Raw genomic sequence first — 20,903 nt, 5'->3', positions numbered from 1 at the left:
TCTTGGGACCTTGTCATATGCTTTCTCCAAGTCTAGGAATGCCCAGTTGGACTCTCTCCTCATCTCTAGCTTCTTCTCAAGTATCTGTCTCAATGCAAACATCGAGTCAATTGTGCTGCATCCTGATCTGAATCTGAACTGCTCATCTCCCATCTTACATTCTACTACTCTGTGTATCTGTTTATCAATCACCCTCTCCAGAACCTTAATGCAATGTGGTAGGAGTTTGATCCTTCTGTATTGGCCACAGTTGTTTATGTCCCCTTTGCTCCTGTACACTGGCATGAGTATGCTTATTCTCCAGTCATCTGGGATATGCCTTTCTCTCCACACTGCTATTAGTACCCTCAGTAGCCATTTCTCCCCTATCTCACCATCTTTATCATATCTGCTGTGACCTCATCTGAGCCTGCTGCTTTCCTCTGACTTCATTTTCCTTAGTGTTGTTCTTACTTCTTCTATGGTGGGCTCCTCTTCTTCTCTTATCGTAGGCTGTTTCTGGGGCAGTACAGTTTCTGTGGATTTTTTCATTCAGAAGCTGTTGGAAATACTCCTTCCATCTGCCTTTGATGTCCTGTGGACTTGTAATCAGGTTGTTGCTGGCATCCCTTATGAAGGGTGTCTGACTATCTTCTTTATCTTTCTGTCTTTGCCTTGCAACCTCATATATTTTCTTTGTGCTCCTTAATGAGTCACTTTCCAGACGTTGGTACAGTGCCTTCAATGCCCTATTCTTTGTTATTGAAACTTCTTTCTTAGCTTCTTTCTTAGCCAACCAGTAGTCCTTCCTAGCTTGGTCAGTCTTTTCAGTCTCCCACTTCTTCCTGCACTCCTTTCTTTTGATTACTTCCTGCACTTCTGCATTCCAACACCAGCTTTCCTTATGTACCTTATTTCCATACCTGGCTCGGCCACATATCTTTTCTGTAGTCCTAACACATGCTGTTTTTAGGCGCTGCCACTCTTCTTCAACTCCACCTATTTCCTCCTCTTCTTGGGGTGCTAGAGCCCTGAGTAATTCCTTGAACTGCTGTACTTTCTCTCCAGTCAACTTCCAGGTCTTCAGCCTGGTCTCTGTTGACCTTGAGCCTTCTCTAACCACTGCTTGCAGCTGATTGTGGCACTAGTGGTTTATGCTGTGGTCTGACGGTTTCACTGGGGATGACTTAGCAATCATGGATTCTACCCCAGTGTCTTTTCCTTACCAGGAGGAAGTCTACCTGAGTTGCATGTTGGCTACTCTTGTATGTGATCTTGTGACTGTTTCTCTTTCTGAACCATGTGTTGGCTACTATCAAGCCATTTGCCAGACAGAAGTCTAGAATGGCTTCTCCTTCTTTATTCCTGTTGCCCCACCCATGTGGACCAAGGCAGTCCCCATATCCTCTTCTGTCTGTCCCAATATGTGCATTCAAGTCACCCATTATCAACACCAATTCATGTTGTCCTGCTTTATCTAGTAGGTCCTGCAACTGCTGTCTGAATGCACTCTTTTCCTAACTATCACAACCCTGCTGTGGGGCATAGGCTGAGATTATGAATACTGCCCTATCATTGTACTGGAGTCTGATTGCCATGAGTCTGTCATTAATTCTGATGATATTCCTCACTGCCTTCTGAAGCCACTCTCTAACCATAATTCCTACACTATTTCTAGCCTGTCACCCACCTGAATAGTAGAGCCTGGATCCCAAGACAAGTTGTTTTGCTGCACTGCCCTTCCATCTCATCTCTTGGATACATTGGATGTCCAGCCTTCTCTATATCATCATGTGATCCACTTCCAAGCTGCATTCTGTCAGGGAACCCACATTAAGCATAGCAATTCTCAGTTCATGCTTGGCAGGTTGGTTTGTTTACATCCAGCTTTCATTCAACATAGCTATCTCAGGTAACCCAGGCTGGGCAACTAGACAATAGCTTACTGATCCAGGGCTGCTGAGCTTTATACCAGGCACACACTGGCCAATAGGGGCACATATAACCCTCCCACAATTAGCAAGGGTCCCTGGCGTGGGTCAGAGTAGGCTGGGTCCTCAACCCTCTTATCACCGGTAACTACCCATGCCCATTTTTGGTGACATTAGTCAACATGACTGAATCACCTAGAGCCATACTTTACACCATTGAGTGGCTAACCCTGCCACGGCACGCATAATCCATGTTCTCCTATCTTGAAGGTACTGCACACTACAGTAGATGCCCAAAGCAGTTGATCTGTACAACTCTTCTCTCTATAGGGCACCATGTAGAGTCTGTGCTGCTGCCCACAGCTCCATTCATTGGTGAGTTTGAGATGGAAACACTCAGCATGTTTTTTGGACATGGGAGAAACCCTACGGAGACACAGAGAGAACATGCAAACTCCAAATAGGCACTGGTCAGAGGTCAGGATTGAACCTTGTACCTTGTATTTGGGAGGCAAAGACCTTAACCATTAAGCCGTCTGTCATTTTAAGCCATCTGTCATCTTCAACCTATTCCTCACATCTAAACTAGTTCCCTCAAGTTTCTAACAATCACTAATTACACCTCTACTAAAAATCCAGCCAGCAAATCCACTGTGGACTACAGACCTGTTGCACTCTCTGCCCCTTGCAAAGGTCTTGGAAAAGCTACTCTAAAATCAGCTACTGCACAACACACAAAAGCACATCTTTCATACAAATAACCAGCATGGAGTTTCATGCAGTTACCACACACAAGCCGCCACCTTTATTCTTACAATTCAGATTTATTCCAGGATGGAAAAAGACATTCCAGGCACAGTTTTTGTTGAACTTAAAAAGTGTTTGATACCACATATTGCAGTTTATTATTACTCACACTGGCAGACTACAATTTTCCACTGAGGTAATGGAATGGTTTTGCAGTTATCACTGTAACAGAATATTTGCTATTTTAGTTCCTGTTTTCTTATCAGAATCCAATTTACTACCTTCCAAAACCCCCCTATGTACTTTTATTATCCATAAATAGCGTACTTTGGAAACATTACAAACTAAATATTCTTCTATATACATGTGACATTATCATAACTAATAGTAAAAAAAATCCAAAGAGCTTGACTCATAAATTTATTGATTTGTCATTATTCCAAGGTCACTGAGTCTCATGACCATTCCCACCTTGCCAGTACCCTCCCTCAGGTAGCACTGTCTTTCTCCAGGAGGGTCACACCAGCCAGTCCTAGAAAATATTTGTGGGTCCCCACCCAGTTATCTAGTTCATGTTTAAAGAAAATAGTGACTCATACTTCTTAACATGCAGGGGAAGTTTACTGAGCTATCAGTCCTGAGACTCAGTCGACACCAGCAGTCTTGCTTTTGAATGAATCGGATGCAAAGACATTGACACCAAAGTATTACTGCAGGTCAGCTCTAGGTGGACAGAATCCAGTCAGCTCTAGATGGACAGAATCCACATGGTGTCCCAGCTTCAATACCCCTGGTGCCAAAACATGGACTGGGAAAAGGACAAAATGGGTGAGGAAGGGCCTACCCGATTCACCCTAGAAACTGATGGGGATATAATTTCACCCACCTCAGTCTGTGTCTTCAAAAAAGCCTATGTAACTTACTTAGACTATATAAGTAAAGAGAAGAGGGTGGGAGGGATGCGTTCCTACATGGGGGGAGAAGAGATGCAGGTTGGACTTTCCACCTGCAATACATATTCCAAGGTTTAATATCATCTACAGCTGCAAGGGAATAAATTGGTTGACAGATTTAACTTGTCTAGTTTGCTGTCAGTTCATTTTATTTATTTATTTAACATTTGTTTATAGGGAAAGTCTGACTTGGAACAAAGCCAATTTTCAGTGGAGACCAGGGGAGAAACACTCCAGATGTATGTTTTTGTTATGTTAGAGGATACTGGAGCACCTGGAGGAAACCCACATGAACACAGGGAGGACATGCAGACTCTGCACAGAAGGCACCCCAGCTGAGAATCAAACTGCAGAACCTCTTGCTGTGAGGTGGCAACACAATGCTGCACCACTGGACCATCCTAATTATGCAATGAATGCTTATAGTCAATCAGTTGTTTGAATACAGTTTGGAACATCTGTTGCTTTCAGAGCAAATAAATGATTTTTCCCAAGAAAATCAACATTTTGTATATTGCATTTTTATCTGGTTTGTTTTGGTCACACTGAGAAATCGGCAATAATGTATGGGTCTTACAGTATAATGTAGGACACTTGTCCCTGTCCATTCAGAAGGCACAAATATAATGCTTTCTCCTTCGATACTAAAGGCAGCTTTTAATATACTGTCTAACACCTCTCATAGCTTAAATCAAACAACTGTACTCCACCACTTTAATCATCTTTTTTTAGTGAGATAAAAGGCATTGTTGACTGCTGTATTTAGAGTATACTGCCTACTCTGCTCACAGATACCTTGCCTCATGGGGCAAACGGGGAAAAAAAACTTTAACTGCAACAGACAACTTGAATGTGACTATCAACTGGGAGAAGTCAGGGTCAGAGACTGGAAGTGACTGTCCAATGCCAGCTCATCTATTCTGGTTGGAGGGAGATTGTTACAATCACTAATGTACTGACGTCAAGTGTAAGGTGGGTGTCTCCTATTACACAAAGTGCAAAAAAACACAACAGAAATGTGAGGAGGCAGCCGTCCCCAGCGTTAAGGTAGGACTGACTTCAGTTCCTTGTTATGTCTGAAAAATGAAAAATAAAAACACTTAAACATAAGTAAAGGGATTGCATCCAGAAAAAAGGAGGTTATTACCTCTCTGTACTCTTCCCTCATTATGCCAATAATTGAGTACAATGCTCAGTTTGGTATGTACCTCTCCAAACACCTGCACCAACTGGAAAGGCCACAGAAATACCTCACTAAGAGAATTCATGCCCTCCAATATCAGGCTCAGATCACTGTCACTCTACTCTGTATCGTACAGATTGCTCAGAGGTGATCTGTGTCTCATCTACAAGGCAATGTCAGACCCTGCTCTACTAGAGATGCTCCATATCCATAAATCTAACTCCTCACGTAGTATGGCATCAAAAGGCTTAAATCTAATATGTGACATTAACAAAACCTGCTGGAGAGACAGGTTTGTCTCCCAGAGGCTGCCCCGTCTCTGGAACAGACTCCCCATACACGTCAAACAAAGTACGTCCCTGACCCTCTTCAAGCACAACCTTGAGGGGATGGGCAACCACAAATTTGTCCCAAGGGTTCCACCTGTGTCCTTCACTGACAGGGGGCAACAGGTGCTGATTGAGGTTTCTTTTTGGGGATAAACTCTTGGCTAGGCTTATAAGGGCCCCAGAGCCATTAGCCTAGTAATCTCCTATGATCCTATTACAATATCAGGCAACAGTAATAAACATTCCAGAATTCAGATGTTAATTCCTCTTCTATCAAGGTAGTGAAGAAACAAACTCAAACAGGCTTAGTCACTGGAATATACTAAGTCTTTCGGCTTTTCCCAGTTAGGGGGTCACCACAGTGAAACTCAATTCCAGTAATGATTGGCAGCAGATTTTTACGGTGCCAGTTTGCCAGCCCGACACTCAACCTTCAAAGAAGACACACCCATTCAAGCACGCACCTACCTGCATATCTTTAAACATCACATGACTGTGGGGTGAACATGCAGACTCCACACAGAAGGTGCTCCAGCCAAGAATCAAACGGGAGAACCTCTTGCTGTGAGGTGACAATGCTAAACACTGCACCACCATGGCCTTTCATCTTTAATTCTTAAGTGGTTTTGTCCAACAACTGGACTTCATCAGATCAGCTTTTCAATAACAACTTTAACCCATGGAAAACTAATACATACATAAAAAACACAAAGGATTATAAATCGTAGATGACAACCTCATATATATAGTAGTAAGCCTAGCCTACAGCTAAAAGCTATCCTAATGTAACACATAATTTTTTTTACAATCCAAACTAAATTTAAAACAAAAACAGGACTAATAAAACAAAGTCAAAATAAACTAAAGTGCAGAACTAGTAATTAACTCGTACTCTGTCTTCAGACGGAGGAAAGGTGTCATAAAACTCCCTTCACTAAAGGCTATTTACCACCAAGGGGACAACAATATCCTTCCAAAAGGAGTGATAAATGAAAACAACTATAAAGAGAAAAAAAAAAAAAGAACAAAGAACAGAGAACTGAAATGAAGAACTGTGTGCATATTTGTGTGTGTGTGTGTGTGTGTGTGTGTGTGTGTGTGTGTGTGTGTGTGTGTGTGTGTGTGTGTTTGTGTGTATGAGACAACAGGCACATGAATCAAAAAACAGCACCCACTATAGTAACCTTGAAAAACATGAGAAATAAGGAACTTTACAGATAAAATACAATCAGAATAAAAACTAAAATCATGACTGCATTAAAAACAAACTAAAAATGGGCTTTCACCCATAGGTCTTCATCAGCTCACTGTTAAAACTGAGCAATCATATAAAGAATCATACACTAAAAATAGAGAAAAAAGCAATAAAATGTGTGGAAAAATTGCAAATGACTATGCATACGTTTATGATGTAGCAGAACAGAAAACAAAGAGAAACCATCAGAAATACAGGCATAAAAATGTCCAAGAAAAGTGAAGAAAGGAGCAAACATGTCATAGTTCATAGGTTCATAGGTTCATACTAGGCTATCTGCCCTAGGGCATTTGCAAGCCTAGCCAGCGTGTGTTTGGCTTTCGCAACCCATTTTAAATGATTTGTTATGCCCTTTTTTGAGGTTAGTATACTGTGCCTCTGTATAGCAGTGACGCAGAAGTGATACCTGGGGTAAACCTACGATCTCCCATCCACTCATCAAGATTCCTCTTGAAGAGAGTCAGTGAGGGACTCTGGCTAACTTGGACTGGAATTCTGTTCCAGAGTGAAGGGAGTCTCTTGGTTATGAATCTGTCCCTCCAGCATGTCCTATTTATTTCAGTGCTGAGGTTCAAGTCCCTCGAGCACGTAGCTCGATGGGATTTGGATTTTCTGAGGTGCAGCAGGTCCATTAATTCTGGGTTGGACATGGATTTATACGTCAGGCACAGATCGCCTCTAAGCAGGCGGTATGAAACCGAGTAGAGCTGGAGTTTCTTTAACCGGGCAGCATATGGCATCTGTTTGATCCCCTTGATCCTCTTATTGAGATACTTTTGGGGTCTTTCTAGTTGCTGCAGGTGTCGGGTAAGGTACATCCCGAAAGGGGCACTGTATTCAATTATGGGCCTGAGGAGGGATGAGTAAAGAGGCACAATGACCTCCCTTGATCTAGATGTGAATCCCTTCATGATTAGGTGGGCTATATAGAAGGTTTTTCTAACCACTTTGGCCACATGGTTGTCAAATGAGAGATTGCTATCAACTTGGGTCCCCAGGTCCCTAATTACTTCTTCCGTACTTAATGGGTTACCACCTATGTGTATGGCACCAGTTATCTGTTTCTATGAGACCCTTTTGGAGGATGCTTGTGTCAGCTGGAGAGTCGATTATGGCACCCAGTTTGCAGTCATCTGCGAACTTGGTCAGCCACAGTCCTTCCATGTTGGCCTGCACCTCTGAGAAATATATGCTGAACAAGAGAGGTCCCAGGACTGAGCCTTGTGGGATGCCACTTGTAACTGGTTTGGAGACTGACATGGCTCCAGCAATTCTGACCATGTGGGTCCTATCCTTGAGCCAGTTTGCAACTCATCTAGTGACATAGGGGTTTATATTTAAGCTGTAGAGCTTATCTATGATGCCCGAGTGGGGTATTGTATCGAAGGCTTTTGCGAGGTCCAGGTAGGCTGTGTGGAATGCCTTCCCCTTGCCAATGGCCTTTGTGACTGTTTCAAAGAAATCAACCAGGTTTAAGAGGCAGGATCTGCCCTTAAGAAAGCTGAACTGGGTAGGATCCAGTGTCTGTAGGTCCCCAATATCTTTATTTATGAGTCCATGATGATTCTTTCCATAGCTTTGCAGACCAAGCTAGTCAGACTTATGGGGCGATAGTTTCCAGGATCTGTTGAGGCACCACCTTTGTGGAGAGGGACCACTGTTGCTGTACGCCAATCTTTGGGTACATATCCTGTAGTGAGGCTGAGATTGAACAGTAGCTTTATGCTGGGGTTCAGCTCTTCTTGGAGTTCATGTAGGACGCAGCCCGGGACACCGTCTGGTCCCATTGATGCTGTGTTTTTCGCTTTGGAGAGGGCGGCTCTCACCTGAGCATCTGAGATGTCAGGGGGGCAGCACTCTGCTGGGATAGAAAATTGCTCCTTTGGGGGGGAGGGGGAGGAGAAGTTTGCGCTGAACCTGTCAGCCAGGATGTTGGCAATGTCTGTGGGTTCAGTGTATTCTTTGTCATTTTGGACTAACTCTGAGCATATCTGGGAGATACCAGCCAGGGTCCTAACATAACTAAAGAAAGCCTTGTGATTATCTTTAGTGTCCTGTGCAATTTTTCTCTCAAAGCTGGCCTTTGATGACTTTATGAGTGCCCGCAGCTTTTTGCTAATACTGATCAGAGATGCCTTCCCTTTTAGGGATTTTGCTCTATCATGCAGTAGCTTCCTCCTTTTATTGTATAGTTTGTTTATGGCTGGGGTCCACCAGACAGGATGCCTGCCTTTGGGGGATTGGGTCTTGGTTTTATTTGGGATTGCATGATCCATGCATTCCTGAAGGTGTTCATAAAATGCGTTTATAAAGGATTCTGCAGTTTGGGTCATATTTTCTACAGGCCCGGGGACTTTGAAGGATTGCACCTCGGTTTTGAGGAGTGTGAAGTTTGCTTTAGAGAAGTTTTTCACTGTGGTTTTCTGGGCAGGGGGTGGGGTAGGGATGTGGATATCCAGTGAGATTAATTTATGGTCTGATCTTACCAGTGAGGGATACACTTCTGTTCTGGAGCATAAAGCCCCCATGTTGGTGATGATCAGGTCTAGTATGTTTTCCCCTCTTGTGGGAGTGGTGACAAGTTGTTCCATAGCATTTGAGTTTATAAATTCTAGGAACCTTTGGGCTAGGGTGTTGGAGCTAGAGTAATGCTCCCAGTCTATGTTTGGGTAGTTGAAGTTGCCCAATATAATGGTATTTGGAGAGACCTTCATATTTTCCAGTGTTCTCAGGAAGGTCAAATGGGGTTCCTGGGTTTGGGAGGGTGGTCTGTAGCAGTCTATAAACTGGAAGGCAGTTTTACCCACTGTTAGTTGCACATGGATAGTCTCCGATGCTTCGTGCTGTGCCACCAACATGGAGGTGTGGGTATCTTTGACGAATATTGATACTCCCCCTCCTTTTGTGGTTCGGTCTGAGTTTTGGGGCCAAAAAGTATGGTATGAGGTATAATCTGGTAGTGCTGGAGTGCTCTCAGGAGCCTTGAACCAGTTTTCTGTTACTGCACCGATATCGATGTTCTCCATGCTGAGGAGAGTTTCGAGTGTGTGCATCTTGAGGTTTAGACTTCTGGCATTGAGTAGCATTACCCTTAGTTTCTTTTCCCTTGTGATACCTATGGAGGTGGGTTTGTGTTTTGAGCCTTGCCTAAAAAAGGCACTATGGGGGTGGCAAGAGCCTTTGCCAATATCCGAAAGCCCAGGGGTGACAGGTGCAAGCCGTCCCTAGTGAAGCAACGTGGCTTGTCTAGCATGTCATCCCAGGCTGACAGGCACTGGATCCCCTTTGAATGACACCAATACTTAAGCCAATTGTTGAAATTGATCATCTTGTCTTCATATTGTGGTATCATTCTTGGTGAGGGTAAGATGCTACTCAAGATCAGGGTCATACCGGTCTGGGATACATGCTCAGAGAGCTCCTCTATGTCTCTTTTCATGTAGTCCAGCGAGGTACGTCTCAGGTCATTCACACCAGCATGGACAATGACTGAGTCATATTTGTACTTGCCTTGGAGTGACCTGAGTGCTTGTGTTATGTGGCGGATCCTAGCACCCGACAGGCAGCTCACCGTGACCTTCTCCTTGTTCAGCTTGGTGAGCGGGACGTCAGTGTGCCTGACAACAGAATCACCTATTACAAGTGTATCAGGTGTGTTGTTTAGCCTTAAGGGCAGTGACTGTTCGGCACACTGGCTTTGTGAACTATGTGTTGCATGTGTTTTGTTTTGGGGTAGCGGTTACTTGGATGTCTGCTTTGGAGGTCTCTGCTGCTTAGGCAGATTTTTATTTAGAGCCTCCGAGTATGTTTTTGTGTGTTTATGTGTTTGGTTTGCTGTTGTGGTAAGTCTATGTGAGACTGGAATTGTAGTGTATGTGGTTACCTTCTCCACCTGACTGGTTACGCCAATACTGAGTTGAGAGAGCTTAGCCTCCAGTTTGGCTATATGGTTGCATCTCTCACATATGTTGGAACTTGGAAGGAGGAGAGGGTTATCTGTGTACATGAGGCAGTTGTAACATTGCCTCAAGATTCCCAGATTCACCAGCTGGACTGGAGAGGAGATTGACAACTGACCTTTGAACATGCTAGAATTGTATAGGGAACTCTTTTATAATTGAAAAAAGGGCTAATGGGGAACAGGGTACTCAAGGGGAGTTTGTGAGGATGAAGTGCTTTTAATTTTTTAGTGCTGACTTATGTAATTGCTTTAGTGAGCAAGTGCCAGGCTTTAGATTAGCAATAGGGTGTTTATTTTGAGCGCTAGAGAAGTTCTAAGGGAAAAAGTGAAGAGCAGACTTTGTGGAGCCAAAAATGGTTTAAACCCAATTAAGCGGTGCTGCCCGATGCTGCGCTATGCGCAAAATTGCCCAAAGCCACGCTAAAGCTGGTTTTATACAGGGGGACTTGAAAGAGCTAGAAATTGGCCCAAAACAGCCAGTAGACTACCAGATTCTTGTGCTGGGAACACTCCTCCAGGGATAGATAGGCTGCTCTAAGCTCCCCACTGGTGAACAAAGAAGCCTACTTTTATCCAAGTAAGGAAATGGGCAACACAGGAACTTTCCAAAAGTCCAGAATACAGCAAAGCCTGTATTTGGACTACTCTAGGTCAGGAAAGGCGGGAAACAAAGATAATTTTTTTTTGTTTTTTTTCTTTTTTTACAAGCAAACAGCAAAAAAATGCAATAAATATATAACACAGGCTAGCACACTGTGTAGCCTCAACAGGTAAATGCAATAAACAGGACAATCTTTAAAAGTGCAGGTGAATAAACAGCTTTAAACAGTTCAAAACAGGTAAAGGAGCAGAAATACTTGCTTTTCAGCTAGACTGGACAGTCGCCCAGGTAGTAGCAGAAAAAAAAAACACTTTTATCAGGTAAGCAGTCGCTCTTTTGCCTCTCTGCTGCTAGCACCACTCTGCAGGACTCATGTCAAAACCATTAATAAAATAATTTGTGGTTCAGTTTCCTAAGCTGAAGGATGCATTTAACTGAACAAGCAGGACAGAGCCCAGGTGGACTGTAGGCATTTAGGTGAACTGCCATTCCAGTTCCTGCTTTTGAAGAATGGCATTACAGTTCCCCTTGAGTGGAACCATCCTGATCATGTCCAAAATGTGAAAAGTGAAAAAAGAGTGACCTGGTGATTCAATGGTGTGCTTTGCAGGAGGAGTCTTGCTTAGTCTGTTTCTAATTTCAGACGTGTGTTGAGCTCTACTTTTAAACTTAGGAATAGTCTTTCCTATGTAAAGAAAACTTGACATTCGGAGCACTGGACTCTGTAAACAATCTTTTCACTGTTACAGTTCCCAGCCACCTTACTGTTATGTTTCTTACCCATAGTGGGGCAGATGAAAACATATCTCCAGCTTATGAACTCATAAAAGGTACAGAAAGATGGCCCACATGTAAAGGTACCAAGCCTCTCTATACTGTCTTGTTGAATGTCCCTGCTAAATACCTCAATGTTCCTACCTTTTTTGAAAACAATACAAGGGCCAGGATCCAGAATCTCAAGCTGAGTTACTCCAGCGACTAAGCCTGCTTGAGTTTGTTTCTTCAGTACCTTCATAGAAGAGGATTTAACGTCTGCAGTTTTGGACTGTTTATTACTTTTGTTTAATAGTGTAATGTTTAAGTGTTTTTATTTCTCATTTTTCAGAAATAACAAAGAAGTGGTCAGTCCACCTTACCGCTGGGGATGGCTATCTACACACATCTGTGCTGTGATTTTTCTAATTGTCCATCCTGTGACTCACTTTGTGTGATGCACACGGTTCCTGGGTTTTAGGTGGATTTACTAGAGCCATTGATTCTCACTTGATTTAATCTATTACAAAACTAGTAGTAACCAGGTCACAACAGGCAATGTCATCACCACACAACATACAGTGCAGCTGAAACAGGGCAGTCACAGTACTGTGCAGGCCCTTTCCTCTCTGTTTAAATTTGTTAACTGGTATACAGCACTGATCCATCTGGACTAATTTCAGCATAGCCTGGGATGCAAATGAGAAAAAAGGTATACAAAATAATAACAGATATTGTAAATATTTACACGTGAAAAACAACTGTTTCTACAAAAACATATTTCAGAAAAGTAATATACTGATACTGGATCTAAAAGTACATGATAGTGTATACAGTATATAAAATGGAGGGTGTAGGTAAGGATTGAGTGAAACTGGTGAACGGACTAAGCAACATTTAGTTTTGAGGGTAAGAAACTATAAAGTTTAGAAACAATGACTCAGAAGCACAAATGATGCAGAAAAGTTTATTATGGGGGGGCAGTTCCTGCGGAAGGGCATCAATGGAGATTGTAGGTGGAAGTTCAAGCAGCGAGAAGGTATGTAATATTAGGGAAGGAATCTTATTTAAGTGGTTTAAATAGAAGTTTACCAATTAGTAATCAGACAGCTCTCTCCAGGTGGACCTCCCCACTAGACAAATGTAAAATAAAACAAACAAATAAAATAATTAGTAATCATGTAAAATAAAACAAATAAATAAAATAATTAGTAATCATGTAAAATAAAACAAATAAATAAAATAATTAGTAATCATGTAAAATAAAACAAATAAAATAAATAGTAATCATGTAAAATAAAACAAATAAATAAAATAATTAGTAATCATGATTTCATTTCTACAAGGAGATATTTACTTTTTGTTATGGTGTGCAAAGGTGTTCAAATTTAGGGGAGAGGGGTATGAGTTTGCAAATTTGATTAGACAATATCTGAAGAGCAGTTAAGTTCTTTTTGGAGGCAGATGCTATAACTGATAAGCCATATTATAAATGAACTTGCAGAATACCTCTTCCTATAGCAGTTCTTTTAGGCCCACAAAAGAGTTTTGGTGATTTTCAGCTTTAGTCATGCTAGTATAGTGTTAGAAATTTAGCCAACTATCAAGTCAGATTCTGAGGTAGCAAAAATGTTCAGTATGTCCTACTGTGGTTTGGTTGCTAGGGATACATTGCCAATCTTGAGGGATGGCCTTAAATTTGTGCTTGATACCAAATATTAAATCTTTTATCATTATTTATTTATTCATATTACTGATGGTTGAGCAGAAGGTTCTTTTCTTGCCAGTTAGATAGTAGGTTAAAACCAGTTTTGGTAGTAGACGTGCATGGGTTGAATGTATACATTGTCATTTGTCATGTCACATGTGTACATTATAATCAGTATGTATAAGGGTGAATGTTGAGAAACACTTCTAGCAGCTGCTATGATGATAGGGGAGTTACAAAATCCAAAATATCCCCTAGTGGCTGCCTGGATGACATGGTTCCTGATAGGCTGTTATCCTACTGGGAAACAAATGGGCCAGCTGGTCATTGGAGTGCAGATAGTAGACATTAGGGGACTTCTTTGATGCTCCAACTTCCCAAATCTCTACAGCAGCTGACAGAGGTGTCCCACAGTACAGGCCCCTCCATATATATATATATATATATATATATATATATATATATATATATATATATATATATATATATATCATAACTGTAAAAGACATGAATTGTCTTGCTATTATCTGTTACTATGTACATGAATTGTCTAGCTATGATCTGTTATTGTGTATATTAACGGTCTAGCTATGATCTGTTACTATGTATATGAACTGCCTAGTTATGATCTGTTACTATGTATATGAACTGTCTAGTTATGATCTGTTATGAATATGAACTGTCTAGTTATGATCTGTTACTATGTATATGAACGGTCTAGCTATAATCTGTTACTATGTATATGAAATGTCTAGCTATGATCTGTTACTATGTATATGAACTGTCTAGCTATGACCTGTTACTATGTATATGAACTGTCTAGTTATGATCTGGTACTATGTATATGAACTGTCTAGTTATGATCTGTTATGAATATGAACTGTCTAGTTATGATCTGTTACTATGTATATGAACTGTCTAGCTATAATCTGTTACTATGTATATGAACTGTCTAGTTACGATCTGTTATTATGTATATGAACTGACTAGCTATGATCTGTTACTATGTATAGAACTGTCTAGCTATGACCTGTTACTATGTATATGAACTGTCTAGTTATGATCTGGTACTATGTATATGAACTGTCTAGTTATGATCTGTTATGAATATGAACTGTCTAGTTATGATCTGTTACTATGTATATGAACTGTCTAGCTATAATCTGTTACTATGTATATGAACTGTCTAGTTATGATCTGTTATTATGTATATGAACTGACTAGCTATGATCTGTTACTATGTATATGAACTGTCTAGCTATGATCTGTTACTATGTATATGAACTGTCTAGTTATGATCTGTTATTATGTATATAAACTGTCTAGCTATGATCTGTTACTGTGTATATGAACTGTCTGGTTATGATCTGTTACTGTGTATATGAACTGTCTAGCTATGATCTGTTACTGTGTATATGAACTGCTATGATCTGTTACAATGTATATGAACTGCCTAGCTCTGATCTGTTACTGTGTATATGAACTGTCTAGCTCTGATCTGTTACTGTGTATATGAACTGTCTAGCTATGATCTGTTAATATGTATATGAACTTTCTAGCTATGATCTGTTACTATGTATATGAACTGTCTAGCTATGATCTGTTCTATGTATATGAACTGTCTAGCTATGATCTGTTACTGTGTATCATGAATGTAAACTAGATGACATGCTAACTATTCACGTGCTTCTTTACTTCCAGGTAGAGGGTGGAGTCATTATTAGATTATGGTAAACAATTTATTAATAAATAAACTGTACTAAAATATTGAACTGTAACCTAAGTCAGGGGTGAAGTGCCTACTATGATTTTAAAAGTAAAATAAAAGGGAGACTAAAGTTATCCCAGCACTGCTAAAAGATGATGAGATCATTCTGTCCTGAGATAATGTGGGTAATGTGTACAGGAAGTCAGTAATCATAATGTCTGTTTCAGGCTATATTTTGTTCTCCAATTTTCTCAAAAAAGGGAAGGTTCACACCATCTTCTTCTAGTTTTGAATCATGTTTCTGTGCTGTAAATGATTCCATTTTAATAAGTGAAGTCAGTGAGTACAAGACATTAAGAGTAATAGAGTTCTTTTCCTTCCGTTTTCTCAAAGCTGGGACATTAGAAGACTGATGACATACATGCTCTAGCTTTAAAGGATTTATTTTTCGGTTCTGTGAATGACTCCCTTTTAGTAAGTGTAGTTAATGCGTTTGCTTTGCTACTCTTTTTGCTACTGACCTTTTCAAATCTGTCAGGGTTCTCCTCTTTCCCACTTGTGACCATGCAATTTGGTTACACCTTAATTGGGGATGTGACGGATTCCTATTAGATGATCGAAGATGCATTATATGGAATGTGTCTTGGTCGAACTTAAAATAATGAAAAAGCAAAATAGCAAAGCGGCTTTTAAGCAAATTCTTTCCCAGGGACAGAATTCACTTGGGCGCTTCCGTTACTTTGCCGTTTTCAGCACTGTAGTGTGATCTCGGAGTTAGTATATTTAAGTAGGGGGATTGGGGGTGAAGTCCCCACTTTATGTATTATTTCAATTTTTTTTCTTTTTCTTTTTTTTCTTTTTTTTTTTTTGGAACAGCGCTGTTCTGAGCTTTCGACATTGTAAGCTTTTGCTTACATGGGTTCGGTTATTCATGGTTCACTTTTTTAAGCATTCAAAGATATACTATAGACCAGATGTGACAAGGTGATACGCTTGTTATATCCTTTGTAATGACAATACTTAGGCTGAATGATAAGAAGGAAACTACAGAGTCTATTCATGAAGTACTGCAAACACTTTTCTCCAAATAAAAATGAAGATTATATTACAAAAGCAAAAAAATGGGTCTATATTATGTAGCCGAAGTATGACAACTTCAAACGTTATATGGTTGAGACCATATGTTCAAAGTTAACATACTTTGAATTAAAACAAAAAGAAGCAAAACACAGGAACAACTTCCTGACAGTTGTGAGCAGGGGGCACGCCCCCCTGCACCCCCATGTGGTCCCGCTCTTTAAATATACCAACTCCGAGACCTCGCTACAGTACAATAAAGGGAAAATTTCCTTTACCACATTGTAGTGTGGTCTTGGAGTTGGTATATTTAAAAAGTGGGGGGTGTAGGGGTTGTGCAGCCCCCCATTTGGGGGGGTGCAGGGGGGGCTCGGCCCCTGCTTACAACCCTTTGTTTTCTTTTATGTTGTTTTATTTATTTTTTTTTTGCGCATTCGAAATTCTGTCACTTCGGACATATAGGTTCGAACATATGGTATTTGAACTTACAGAATTTCGACTACATGATATAGACCCCAGAAAAACTAGTGTCTGTTTTAACATTAATTCTCTCTTACTTAATTTCAGCATTTTTCACTTCATTCAGCTTCTTGTCTGTGTGGTGCTTATGAATGCTCACAGCTCATATATCTAAATTATAGTTGGACTCCTCCTTCAGCTAGTGTGTCCTCAAAGATATAATCTGACACTTCTGAAAGACAAACATGGCATAATGAAAGAAATTAGTATGGCAGAGAAAGACAGAGACAGATCAGCTGACAAACAAGTATATTACAAACACGATAAAGACACAGTCTCGCACACTGCTAGTAAAAGATCACAAGATACAGTTTACTTTGATATTTCATTTGATTTTTATGGAAAAGGAGCTGTGTGAGACAGCAAATTATTTTTTACAACTTGTATACAGGTGCATTTCCAAGCACACTCATTCATGATAAATAGTGACATAGGAAACATTCAGACTCTGGATCTAACTCAGTTTGGTTTTGTCAAGGGAAGGTCATGCCTATTCAGTTTGATGGACATCTTTGAAAAGGTCACCAAAGTAATGGATGATGGTGAAACAGTGCATGCTGCCTAGCTTGACCTAGTCAAACCATTTGACACATTTTTCCCACTCAGCCATTGTAGACAAGCTCACTGAATTAGGTATAAGCCTCTATGTCGCCACTGGATACCTAACTGGCTTACAGATAGGACTCAGGAATTTAAGATAGGGGAGTCTACCTCCACAAAAAGGTATGTCACTAGCAGAATACCTCAGGGATCTGTCCTGGGGCCGCTCCTGTTTGGCATCAATTTTTCTAAAGTCAATGCTAACATCAAAGGTCTCTGGCTGACCAGATTTGCAGATGATTGCAAATTAAGTGCAGTCACTAAATCCTCCACGACTAAAACATTGTCCTTGAAGGCCTGAAACAGACTAATAATGGTGCTAGGGTCACAGTCTTAAACTCAATGCTAAGAAGTGCATAACAGTATTCTTTGGTAAGATGGTCATGCCTGAAAATTACTACACTGATAATACACCACTAAGAGTAGACCCAGTAGTCAGGGGATTTAGGAACACATGTCGACAATGACTGGACCTTTGACCAACATGTGTCTACAGTAATAAGATCATTTCATGCTGCAAAACTTATAAGCAAGAATATGGCATCCAGGTCCAAAGGTGTCTCTGCCCTCATAAGACCAACCATCTAGTACAATGCACCCTTCAGCATGCACCTGGCCAAGCATATGCAAGTCTTGGAGCAACCAAAAGAATCCATAGTACAGAAAACATTCCTCCATGGATGACCACAATGCAGTCTCCTTACTTTCCGTCTCCTAAAAGCTGCTGAGAGGCAACCTAAGCATGGCTTATAATGTATCCTCTAATTCAGCCTTAATGGAGCTGTTGCACATCCACAAAACAAACAACACCAGAAACACTTGAGTAAAAAACCTAAACCTAGCCTGCAACATAACATGTATCTCAGAGGCTGTCCCTTTTCTGGAACAGACTTCCATCCATGTGAAACAAAGTTCCTCTCTGCACTTATTCAAGAGAAACTTGGATCAAGTGGATGGGCAATTGCAAATTTACCCTGGGTTGGGCAATGAGCAGACTAATAATATAAGATAATTCTTGATTTAAAACAACAGAAGAATATGAATAAACAGTAAGAAAAGTCATATTGCTGAAAAAATGTTACATACCATCATGTTGCCTTCATCAGAAACAACCCTGTGCCCTCACAACACCAGTATTACGCATTCTTCAGCAATAAAATGTGTTACATCACAACAGTATTTCTTTTTGTTGGGAAGGGAATGATCAGTGTGTTGTACATCATAGTCATATCAGCCTTAAGGAACAATACCAGCGTCTAAAATTCTGACCGAAAGAAACTTCTAATACTTCCCGGTTGTCATCACCCACTAACCACTTCATTATCAGTCCTACTCTTGGTTTCGGTTCACTTTATGCAGCCCCGTTTTCATTACCTCTGGTGAACACAGATAAGCACATTCAACTCCTGTCAGAGCGTTCAGTCCCTTATCAGTGGAAAATGGGTTTTCACATTTTTTTGGGTGTGTTTGTGATGGGGGTGGTTAGGCAAGACTCTCAGTGTTTACTTTTTATGATCTCATCAAAAAGCGTATCTTAATTGTGCAGCTCTTTATTTTTTTTTATTTATTCTGCGTAGCATAACTGTTTAATGAATTCATACTAAATCTTAGCAGTCTATTGACATCAGGGTTGCCAGACGTCCCTATCTGGGCGGGACTGTCCCAAGATCAGTAGCCTGATCCCGAGTCCCGCCCTGCCGGTTTAAATCCCGGCCAGCCTCCACTTTGTTTGTTTTTTTTTTTGATTGACCCGTATACCTGGCATACGGGCCAATCAAAAATTGCTAAACACGGAGTCTTGTGTTCCGCATTAAAACGAAGCTCCGTGTTTGATTTTGATTGGCCCATATGCCGCATATGGCCAATCAAAGCAAACACGGAGCTTCTCATGTTTAATGCGGAACTGCAATGCATTAAACATGAGAAGCTCAGTGTTTATTGCAGGCAGACTGAGCTCAGTTCTTTAATTAAAGACCTTTTTTTTTTTTTTTTTTTTTTTTTTTTTTGGGTCTTCAGTTGCCGAAGACCTTTTTGGTCTTCACTTCATGAGAGACCTTCTTTTTTTGTCCCTACCTGGGTTGCTGGAAATCTGGCAACCCTGATTGACATGTCCACTTATTCCGTAGTAAAGCAGTCTCAGCATTAGTATGTATAACTATCACAGTTTGCCGTACTGTACAGCCCCCATTGTGACAGTAAGGTTTGGACTTCATTGTTTAAAATGAATCTGTTGTTTGCATCACACACGTTTTTTTTTTTTTTTTTTTTTACAGCAGGTCAGGAAACCATTGCACTTGGCTGGTATTCAGAGATAATAAAACAAAACAGAAAAAAAAAGTTTGCTTCTACTACTGTTCAAATCCTGCATCATTCTGATGCTTTCTACAGAGCAAGTGGCAGTCATGCATAACATCATAGCACTTAGCTAGGATTCAGAGATCTGCACAAAATAAATCATGACATGAAATGATCATAAAACTCTGTTTACTAACATTTTAGCTTTGCATTGCTTATATGATTTCCTGCAAGGAAGTAGCAAGTGAGGTCATAAACTTCCTGAAAGGCTACTTTTTTCTGAGGATAAAAAGCAGATGTGAAACTAATGAGTGACTCGGTGAGAGCTGTTGTGAGTATAACTGTAATTTGCATTGGAATTTGACTAAGACCATTGGTACATCCTGTAAGCATCCATGCCTCAACCCCAGCAGCCAAAGCTGGGACATGCTCAATAAACCGGACTGAAAATGTGAACAAAGACCAAAATGAAAACAAAAAATCTCTGGGACTGTCCCTTTAATAAATATCACATCTGCTGTGTGATGAGTGTTGGTGTTGGCAGGGTACTACACAAAAGACATCTGCATATTAAACAGTTTGCTAGTTTAATACACAAAATAAAGTGCAGAAAGCACAAGTGCATCTAAGTATTTATCTGCACTGTAGCTCTCTGGAATGTGTGACAGTAAGGTAAGGTCCCAGGTGAGGCACTGCATTTCACTAATGTAGCTGTAATAAGTGGACAGCATTTATGGCTAGAATTGAAAACTTTAAATCTTTTTGTACAAGATGTGACATAAGGGGGTCTGCACTTTGGTTTAAAATATTTCTTCAGTCTCTGGATGTCTGTCTTCTGTATGAACATACCTCAGTGCTATTATTTAAGAAACGACAATCCTTCAGTTACATCCCACAACTGTGTTGTTTCTCTGCCTATGGAAGTAGAAAACCAAGCGTTGACCCCAGCTCCTTGGCAGCTAACGTCAAGCAAACTAACATTATTGTTAATGTTAAAAGAACATTCTATTCTTGAGCAAACATGAAGAGTGGTGCATTCCAGTGCAAGCAGACAGTGGTTTCTGCCACAGTGCATTGTCACTCTGTTTAATAAGGTGGTGAAGTAAAAGAAGTGGGTTGGGAGGGTGGCCTAATGGTTAAGGTGCTTGCCTTGCAGGTGCAAGGTTTGAGTCTCACAAGGGATAATTGGCTAGGCTTAAAATGGCTCGCAAGGGCAGTTAGCTTAGTACTAATCTATGAACCTATGAACCTAAGATAGAAAACTGTCTGCATGTGACATTTTAACAGAAAACGTTTCTATCTTT

The 20,903-nt window shown here is 40.6% G+C and overlaps 1 protein-coding gene across 1 annotated transcript in view; it reads right to left on the bottom strand.

The window, feature by feature from the left end:
• Window positions 1-18,426, bottom strand: part of LOC122803551 (NXPE family member 4-like) — a 444,095-nt gene extending 425,669 nt beyond the window's left edge. Inside the window, exons 1-2 of the mRNA XM_044073206.1 lie at window positions 18,391-18,426; window positions 16,743-16,876 (exon numbers count right to left, since the gene is read on the bottom strand). The gene's annotated coding sequence lies outside the window, so the exon portion shown is untranslated. The remainder of the gene's footprint in view (window positions 1-16,742; window positions 16,877-18,390) is intronic.
• Between the last annotated feature and the right edge of the window lie 2,477 nt (window positions 18,427-20,903).

The sequence above is a fragment of the Protopterus annectens genome, chromosome 5.part1 (genome assembly GCF_019279795.1).
Source record: "Protopterus annectens isolate FY-2018-M chromosome 5.part1, PAN1.0, whole genome shotgun sequence".
NCBI lineage: Eukaryota > Metazoa > Chordata > Ceratodontiformes > Protopteridae > Protopterus > Protopterus annectens.
Note: the sequence above shows the minus strand (reverse complement) of the source record. Positions and strands in the feature narration are given on the sequence as shown.